The sequence below is a fragment of the Penaeus vannamei genome, chromosome 21 (genome assembly GCF_042767895.1).
Source record: "Penaeus vannamei isolate JL-2024 chromosome 21, ASM4276789v1, whole genome shotgun sequence".
NCBI lineage: Eukaryota > Metazoa > Arthropoda > Malacostraca > Decapoda > Penaeidae > Penaeus > Penaeus vannamei.
Window position 1 is genome coordinate 4,008,413 of NC_091569.1, and position 10,117 is coordinate 4,018,529.

Sequence of the window (10,117 nt, forward strand, 5' to 3'; positions counted from 1 at the left end):
CTTCCCTCCCTCCTTTTTCATTTGCCACTCTACCTCCCCCTCCCTAACCTTCTCCCAACCCCTCCCTCTCCTTCTCCCTCTCCCCTTCAACCCCCTCCCTCTCCCCCTCCCTCCCCATCCCTCTCTATCTCCTCCCCTTCCCTCTCCATCTCCCTCTCTCCTCCTTCTCCCTCCCCTTCCCTCTCCATCTCCCTCTCTCCCTTCTACCACCCCCTCCCTCCCTTCCTCCATCTCCTCCCTCCCTCCCCTTCAACCCCATCTCCCTCTCCCCCATCTACCACCCCCTCCTTTCCCTTCCCCTCTTCATCTTCCCTCCCCTTCCTAACTCTTCTCCCTCCCCTTCCCTCCCCTTCCCCCTCCCCTTCTCCCTTTCCCCTCCTTCCTCCTCTTGTCCCTCTCCCCCTTCCCCGTTTCCTCTTCTTTCCGATCCGTATTTCGTTAAACGACCTGGACTCGACCGGAAGTTGACACCGGTTTGCGACTTCCGGTCCTGGGAAATGGTCTAACGAAGTAGAAGTCTCTCGGTCGCTGGTTCTGCTCTCTCTCTCTCTCTCTCTCCTATTTCTAGTTGTCTATTTTGCTATTTGGGGTTGTTAGCTCTCTCTCTCTCTCTCTCCGTGTCTCAATGGCGTCTTTCAATCTTTAAACGGTTATCGTTTTTTTTTTTTTTTGTCTCTTTTTCTTTTATCTTTTCTTCTCTCTTTTTTTTCTTTTGTCTTCTCTCTTTCTCTTTATTTTCTTTTGTCTTCTGTCTTTCTCTTTATTTTATTTTGTCTTCTCTCTTTCTCTTTATTTTCTTTTGTCTTCTCTCTTTCTCTTTATTTTCTTTTGTCTTCTCTCTCTTTCTCTTTATTTTCTTTTGTCTTCTCTCTTTTTCTTTTGTCTTCTCTCTTTCTCTTTATGTCCCTTATTCTCTCTTTCTTTATCACTCTTATCCTCCCTTTCTATTTATTTATTCCTTACATATACTCATCCCCCACTATCCCCTCCCTCCTCCCTCTCTCCCTCCCTCTCCTCCCTCCTCCCTCCCTCCTCTCTCTCTTTCCCTCTCCCTCCCCCCTCTCCCCTCCCCCTCACTCTCTCTCTCTCTCTCTCCCTCTCTCTCTCTCCCTCTCCAACTATCCCTCCCTTTTTTCCCCCTCCCCCGCTCTCCCTCTCCCTCTCTTTCTCTCCCCTTCTCTCTCTTCCTCTCCCCTGCTCCCTCTCCCACCCACCCCTCCCTCCCTCTCTCCCCTCCTCTCCCTCTCCCTCTCTTCCTCTCCCCACCCTCCCTTTCCCCTCTCTCCCTCCCGTTCTAATTGCCTCTCTCAAGGCGCTTCTCGCTCCGTCACTCGTCGTCGGAGTCGGCTCTTATTCCGCCTCTTAAATGCCATCTTGGGAAACCGATGTTCAGATGGCGCAGGATCTCCGTTTTGATTTGAAGAGGGGTCGGATTCCCTGGTTGGTTGGGGTGGTTGGGGGTGGGGGTGGGGGTGGGGGTGGGGAGGGGGTGGGGAGGAAAGGTTGTGGGAGTGGGGAGGAGATGGGGAGTGGGGAGTGTAGGGGAGGAGGAGGGGTCGTCAGGTGGGAGGGGTCTGGGTGCAGGGGGGTTGTGGTGGTGGGAAGGTGGTGTTGGGAGTGGTGGTGGTTGGGGTTACGGGGGTGAGGGTGGGGATAGTGGTGGGGGAGTGGTTGGGGGTTGGTGGGTGGTGGGGTTGGAGGGTGGTGGTGGGGGTGGTAGTGGTGACGGTGAAAATATTGTTATTTCTTGCTGGTGGTGTTGCTGTTAGTGGTGAAGATGTTGTAGGTGTATTAGCAGTGGTGCTGTTATCGGTGACGCCTTCAGTGCTGCTGGTGTTGTCTTAGTTGTCCTTACTGCTGCTGCGTTTTTGTCGTTCTTAAGGTGATATGAAAGGAAAGGGTTGAGAGGAAACGAGGGGGAGGGAGAGGGAGTGGAGGGGGGGGGGTTGTGAGAAAGGGAGGGGGAGAGGGAGAGAAAAGGAGGGGGAGGGAGGGGGGTTGTGAGAAAGGGAGGGGGAGGGAGAAAAGGAGGGGGGAGGAGGAGGGGGGTTGTGAGAAAGGGAGGGGAGGGAGGGGAGGGGGTTGGGAGAAAGGGAGGGGGAGGAGGGGAGGGGGTTAGGGAGAAAGGGAGGGGAGGAGAAAGGGAGGGGGTTGGGAGAATGGGATGGGGGGAGGGGGTCAGGAGAAAGGGAGAGGGGAGAGGAGGGGAGGGGGTGGGGAGAAAGGGAGGGGGGGTGAAATCTGTGAGACGAGCGGAGTCTGGAGATAAAGGGTTTCAAAAAACGTATTTTTTCCTTTTTTTCATCTCTTTATAACAATATCTTTTTATCTGTCTGTCTGTCTACATTCAATTTCTATATCTATTTATCTATCTATCTGACTATCGATATTCATATATGTATCTTTTCATTGTCTATCTGTATTTAATATCTTTATCTATATGTCCATCGACATATCTTTGAATATATCAACATTTATATCTATCTGTCTATTTACTTATCTAACTATATATCTATTTAGATATATATATGCATTTCATATACGCATGTATGTATGTATGTGCATATATATACACCCATTTATAGCACTATCTATCTCCTTTTGTCTTGTCTCGTCTCCTCTTGTCGCTATGTCTCATATATCTTCTGCACCCCCCCCCCCCCTCTCTCTCTCTCTCTCTCTCTCTCTCTCTCTCCTCCCTCTCCCTCTCTCTCTCTCTCTCTCCCTCTCTCTCTCTCTCTCTCTCTCTCTCTCTCTCTCTCTCTCTCTCTCTCTCTCTCTCTCTCTCTCTCTCTCTCTCTCTCTCTCTTTCTCACTCATTCTCTCTCTCCCTCTTTCACTCATCCACTCATTCACTCTCTCTCTCTCTCTCTTTCCTCTTCCCTCTTTCTTCCTCTCCCCAGTAAGAATCTTTAAAAATCAGTGTTGCCACGTCCATCAAGAAAGGCGATCTGGTAACAATGACACTGACAACAGGAGCAGTGTTGCCAACGCCGAGTCCAGGAACCAAAGAGGACGAAGTCTCTCGGGCGATCTGCCTGATTGTTCTCTTTTCGTTTCTCTTATCTCCTTTTCGCTTTATTATTTCGAGCGGCTGTTAGCTCTCTTCCTTTCTTTTTTTTTCTCCCTAATCTCTCTCTCTTTCTTTCTTTTCTTTCTCTCTCTTCTTTATATAGCTCTCTCTCTCTCTCTCTCTCTCTCTCTCTCTGTCTCTCTCTCTCTCACTCTCTCTCTCTCCCTTCTCTCTCTCTCTCTCTCTCTCTCTCTCTCTCTCTCTCTCTCTCTCTCTCTCTCTCTCTCTCTCTCTCTCTCTCTCTCTCTCTCTCTCTCTCTCTCTCTCTCTGTGCATCCTTTGTCTTTTTAGTACATTTTTCCTTCCTTTGTCCTGTTTCCTATCATTATACCTCTCATATCCTGCTTTCTTCCCTCTTTCTTTCTCTCGTTTTTTCTTTTCTCTCCTCCTCTATCTCCTTTCTTTTGTTCTATTCTTCTATTTTTCTATTGTTAGTTTTTATGCCGTTCTTTCCCCACTCATATTCTCTTCCCTCTACTCTTTCCCCTATCTCCCTTTCTCTTTCCCCTATCTCCCTTTCTCTTCCTTTATTCTCTGTCCTCCTATTCCTTATTTTCCTTCTCTAATCTCCTTCTTCCTCTCTCCCTCCATTCCCTCTGCCCCATTAAGGTATAAGAAACTGATATGACCTTCTTTGTTTCCCTCCCCTCCCTCTCCCCTCCCCCGACACCCTCCCTCCCTCCCATGCCATCTCCCCCACCCCCGTTATCCCAAGCCTCTCCCTCCCTCTTTCCATTCTTCCCTCTATACCAATGCTCATTTTAAGCCTCTCCTCCCCTCCCCCTCCGTCTCTCCCCTCTCCAATCCTATCAAAGCGCTGGGTGACCTTGGTTTGACCATCCCCTTAATCCTATCCCTCACCCCTATCCCTATCCTACGCCTCCCCCTCCCTCTCCCTCCTCTCTTCCTCCCCATCCACCCCTTTTTATCTCCACCCCTCTCCCCAAATGCCTCTCTCCCTCTCCCTTCTCTCTTCCCTATCCACCCCTTTTATTCTCCACCCCTCTCCCCAAATGCCTCTCCCTCCCTCTCCCTTCTCTCTTCCTCCCCATCCACCCCTTTTTATCTCCACCCCTCTCCCCAAACGCCTCTCTCCCTCTCTCCCTCCTCTCTTCCTCCTCTCTTCCTCCCCTTTTTATCTCCACCCCTCTTCCCAAACGCCTCTCTCCCTCTCTCCCTCCTCTCTTCCTCCCCATCCACCCCTCTCCCCAAACCCCTTTTTATCTCCACCCTCTCCCCAAACGCCTCTCTCCCTCTCTCCTCCTCCTCTTCCTCCCCATCCACCCCTTTTTATCTCCACCCCTCTTCCCAAACGCCTCTCTCCCTCTCTCCCTCCTCTCTTCCTCCCCATCCACCCCTCTTCCCAAACCCCTTTTTAAAGCACCCCCTTTAATTCAATCCCCAGTCCTTCCCTCCTAAAACAAGGTCCGCTGATGACCTGATTTGACCTCCCTTCCTCCCCTCCCCTCCACGTGACCTTCCTTCGGCGGAGGGGAAACCCGTGAATGGGAGCGGCGTCCCTTGCAATGGTGTTCTCGCCGGGTCCCATTCATTCCCCTTTCCATAGCCAGGGCGTCGAGAGGGGAATTCTGAGGGGGTCCTGGATTCCCCTTCGTCTGTCCGGCGAAAGTTCTTCTTCTCTCTTCTTACTTTCTCTCTCTTACTTCTTCTTTTGTCATTCTGCTTTTGGTCTTTGGCTTCTTTAGTTTTCTCTCACTCTCTCTTTTTTTTGTTTTTTTTTTTTCTTTTATCATTCGTTTTTTTTGGTGTTTGGCTTCTTTAGTTTTTTCTCTCTCTTTTCTTTTCTTTTTTATTTTGGCTGTCGGTTTGTATCTGTTTTTCTCTCTCATTTTGTCTGTTTCTGTGACTCTCTCTCTCTCTTTTTCCTCTTCACTTCCTCTTATATCCTTCTTATCGCCTCACCCTTTCTTTCCTCCTCCACCTTCCTCTTCCCTCTCCCCCATCTCTGCCCTCACCTCCACCCCTCCTCTTCCCCCTATTCCCACTCCATCTCCCCTTTCCTCCACCCCCTCCTCTTCCTCTCTTCCCCCTCCTTCTCCCCCTTACCCCCACCCCCTCCTCTTCCCTCTCTTCCCCCTCCTTCTCCTCCCTTACCCCCTCCCCCTCCCTCTTCCTCTCTCCCCCCTCCGTCCCTCCTCTTCTCTCTCTCCCCCCTCCGTCCCTCTCCTTTCCTCCAACCCCTCCCCTTCCCTCTCTTCCCCCTCCTTCTCCCCCCTTACCCCCAATCCCTCCTCTTCCCTCTCTCCCCTCTCCATCTCCCCCCTTTCCTCCACACCCTCCTCTTCCATCGTCCACATTCATAGAAGCTTGTCGTTCGAATCATATTTAAGGTCCCGGGTTAGCAAGAGTATTCTCTCGGTTTATAAGTTCATCGGAGGAGTGTACCGTCTCAGTCTATGCGAGGGACTCCGTGACGTAAAGCGGATTCTTCGGTGAATATTCAAGGTATAAGCGCCTTATTGGTTTAGTTGGGTCCTTTATTTGCTACCCTGGGTAACTGCACAGGCGTGGGTATTTATATTTTCTTGTCTCTCTCTTTCTCTCTTTCTCTTTCTCTTTCTCTTTCGCTCTGGCTCTCTCTTTCTCTTTCTCTCTCTCTCTCTCTCTCTCTCTCTCTCTATCTATCTATCTATCTATCTATCTCTATCTCTCTCTCTCTCTCTTCTCACTCTCTCTCTCTCTCTCTCTCTCTCTCTCTCTCTCTCTCTCTCTCTCTCTCTCTCTCTCTCTCTCTCTCTCTCTCTCTCTCTCTCTCTCTCTCTCTCTCTCTCTCTCTTTCTTTCTCTCCTTTATCTCTCTCTCTCTCTCTCTCTCTCTTTCTTTGTGGTACATTTGATACGTGGTCATAGCATCATATAATAGTATGACATTGGAAATTATTCTATAACATTATCACAATCTGTACTATACCATTTAAAAGAAAAGAACAATCCTTTATAAGAATTGTCCTTTACGAAGTTATCTACCAGGAGAGCGTACAGCTTGGGAGAGGTAAGACATTGTTAGTGAAATCGGGCGTGCAACTCCCGCAGAGATAAGCAACACCATCGCTTCACCAACACTAAAGGTGCTGTCACACTAGCACTTTTTCCGTCATTTTTTTTTTTTTTTTTTTTTTTTTTTTACAATTTTCTGAAATTTTGTCCATTTTTGAGCGAATTGTCGATTCTCCAGTCAGGCGATAATGATCGTTTCCGTCTGAAAACCTTTCCGTCAACTTTTTCAGCCAAGCGTAGTCAGATCAAGAGCTATATTCGAGAATGTTTGTATTTATGTTAAATAGAATTGTCAAAAAATCGACGGAAAAAGTGCTAGTGTGACAGACAAACAAGGCGAGTGATATTGTAGATTACAGGTCGAGCAGTGAAAATAAAACTCCTGATGATAATGTTTTTTTTTTATCAGTTTAATTAACTGTCGACTATCGATCGAAAACTGTAGCTCCCCCTGTAATTACAGCGACAATTAGGATGATAGCTGTAATTGACATTAATCATTATAATGAGGATATAGACGATGAAAACTATGGTCTTCTCTGCATAATCTATGATAACGACAGCATGAATTTCGCTAATGCTAAAAAAAAAAAAAAAAAAGAAAAAAAAGTAATGATTATGTTCTTGTATGATGATTGTACCAGATCAGATTACTTCTCTTTTTTTTAATTTTTCCAGAAGAACGAAAATATTTAAAAGTTTAACGAAGAAGATACAAGGTACAAGAAATGTCTTTTAACTTCTTTAACTGATCACTCTAAAATAAACATCTTTTTCATGTATATTTTAATTTAATGATCAGGAAAAAGTTATATAAATCCACTTTTTTTAAAATTTTGAAACTGATTATAGGAACTCGCAGGTAAAGCCACACTGAAGATGGAATTTGAATATAGCAAATAAAAAAAAAGAAAAAAAAGAAAAGAAATGATGAAGACAAAAAAAAAAAAAAAAAAAAAAAATGGGACGCTTCCAAAAATCATCTTTAATGCATCTTTCTCCTTGAGCTAAAAATAGCAGCGTCGATACTTTTAGAAATAATCATAGTAAAGTGTACAGCAAATGCCAGAATAAATGAAAGGAGAAAAAGAGAAGGCGGAGAACGAATAATGGAAAATGAAGAGACAGAGAGAATAGAAAGGGGAAGAGAGGAAGAACGGATTTTTAAAAAAGTGAAGAAGGTGCAATGAAGAAAAAGATAAAAAAAAAGGGCAATAGGAAGAATAGTAGACAAAATAAAAAAGGGAGATAATGAGGATGAACAGATGGATGAAAAGAAGAGAAGAAAAATAAGAAAGAAAAAGACAGAGAGCAGACAAGAAGAGGATAATTGGTACAGCGAAAAGAGAAGATAATGAATATAAAAATAGAAAATGATAAATAGAAAAAAAGATGAATAAAAAAAAGAGAAACAGAAAATAGATAAGAGGAAACATAGATGAAGAAAAGGAAATTGAGGAAAATGAAGTGAAAATAGATAAAGGAAGTAAAGAAGAATAAAAACAGGTAAGGGTGTATATACAATTAAAAGACAGGGGACAGATATACCTCATCGGCAGGAGTGATGGAATAAAATTAATTGAATTCCTTAGAAGGGGAAGGCCAGAGAGAGAGAGAGAGAGAGAGAGAGAGAGAGAGAGAGAAAGAGAGAGAGAGAGAGAGAGAGAGAGAGAGAGAGAGAGAGAGAGAGAGAGAGAGAGAGAGAGAGAGAGACAGAGAGAGACAGAGAGAGAGAGAGAGAGAGAGACAGACAGACAGACAGAGACAGAGAGACAGGCAGACAGAGTGTAAGAGGGTGGATAGAGAGAGAGAAAGAGAAAGAGAGACAAAGAGACACAGGGAGACATGAAGACAGAGAGTAAGAGGGTGGATAGAGAGAGAGAAAGAGAAAGAGAGAGACATGCAGACAGAGAGTAAGAGGGTGGATAGAGACAAAGAGAAAGAGAAAGAGAGACAGTAAGAGAGAGGATAGAGAGAGAGAAAGAGAGAAACGTATGTAGAGAGGGAGAAAGAAAGAGGGGGAAATGAGAGAGAGAGAAGAGACAGACAGAGAAATGAAGAGACAGTGACGAAGGGGAAGAAGGTGAGCAAGACGAAAGGGAAAAGACATAATAATGATAATTCGAGGCCGAAGTGGCTTTGACCTGACGCATCTTACATTGATTTTTTTTTCTAAAAAATCTAATTTAAGTTAAAAGAGAGAGAGAGAGAAAGGGAGAGAGAGAGAGAGAGAGAGAACGAGGGAGAGAGAGAGAGACAGACAGACAGAGAGAACGAGAGAGATTGAGAGAGACAAATGATAAGAAAACGAGAGAGAGGGAGAAAGAAAGAGAAAGAGAAACCGAGAGAGAGAGAGAGAAAGAAAGAAAGAAAGAGAAACCGAGACAGACAGACAGACAGAGAGAAAGAGAGAGAGAGAGAGAGAGAGAGAGAGAGAAGAGATGATATGATGGGGGCGACTTGATAGAGGCACTTCAAGACTACTCGTAATATTCAGAGATCGCGTATGCATACAGATTCTCATAAATCTAATGGACCTGGGAATGGCGGAGACTTCTCGGGTCTCACAAGAAGGGGGTGAGGGGGGATAGGGGAGGAGGGAGGGGGATAGGGTAGGAGGGATAGGGGTGGAAGGAGAGGGGGGATAGGGGTGGGCGGAGAGGGGGTTGAGGTGGGGGGATATGGCGGAGACTTCTCGGGTCTCACAAGAAGGGGGAGGGGGGGAGGAGGGAGGGGGATAGGGTAGGAGGGAGGAGTGAAGGTGGGGGGGTTGTGTTAGGGGGGATGGGGATGGAAGGAGAGGGGGTGAGGTGGGGGAATAGGGGTGGAAGGAGAGGGGGTTGAGGTGGGGGGATAGGGGTGGAAGGAGAGGGTGGGAGGAGGGGATAGGGTAGGGAGGGATAGGGGTGGAAGGAGAGGGGGTGAGGTGGGGGGAAAGGGTGGAGGAGAGGGGGTTGAGATGGGGGATAGGGGTGGAAGGAGAGGGGGTTGAGATGGGGATAGGGAAGGAGGGAGGGGTAGAGGAGGAGAGGGAGGTGACCAGGGTGAGGGGTGAGAGTAGGAGGAGGGGGTGGGGAGAGGAAAGGGGAGGAAGGGGGAGGTGAGAGGGAAAGGGTAGAAAAGGAGGGGTAGGGGAGAGGAAAGGGGTGGAAGGGGGAGGTGAGAGGTAAAGGGTAGAAAAGGAGGGGGAGGGGAGGGAAAGAGGAGGAAGGGGAAAAGAGAGGGAAGAAAATAAAAGGGGGAAAGGGAGGGGTTTGAGGAGAGGAGAGTGAAGGAGGAAGAGGAGAAAGGGAAAGTGAGAAGGAAAAGAAAAAGAAGGGAGAATGAAGAGGGAAGGGAGAGGATAAAGGAAGAGAAGGAAGGAGTGAACGGAGAAAGGGAGTAGGGGATAGAGGAGGATGGGGAGGTGAGAATGAAGAGGAGGAGGGAGATTAAGATAGGAAGGGATAGATGAAGTGAAAAGAGAAAAGGAAGGAGAGGTATAGCGTGGGAGCAGATAAGGGGAAAGAGAGAGGAGAAGAATAGGGCGTAGAGGGAAGAGAACCTGGGTACCATAAGAGGAGTAAGGAGAAGAGAAGAGAGAAGTGGGGGAAGAACAGGAGGAGGGTTGGAGCTGATGGGGGGAGGCGGTAGAAGGGAGGGAAAGAGAGGGAGGGGAAGGAGGAAGAAAAGGAGGAGGGAGGGGAAGGAGGAAGGAAGGGGGGAGGGAGGTTAGAAAAAAGGAAATTCCCTCTTCGGTAGCAAGTGGATGGGGGGAGGGGAGGGGGGGGGAGAAGTAAGATAGATGGGGCAAAAGGAGGGGTATGGATAAGGGGAAGGGTAGGGGGGGATGAGGGGAGAGGCGGTTAGGGGAAATGAGGGGGAGTGAGGGACAGGAGTGGGTAGCTTCTCTTCTTCTTCTCCCCCCAAAAAAGGCACGATACATCATCTCCTCTTGCCCTAAGGTCGACAATCCTGTGTAGAAGCGAGGAGAACTTCGCCCTTATCGACTTTTCTAAAACCGAAAATCTTCCGAATGATCGATTTC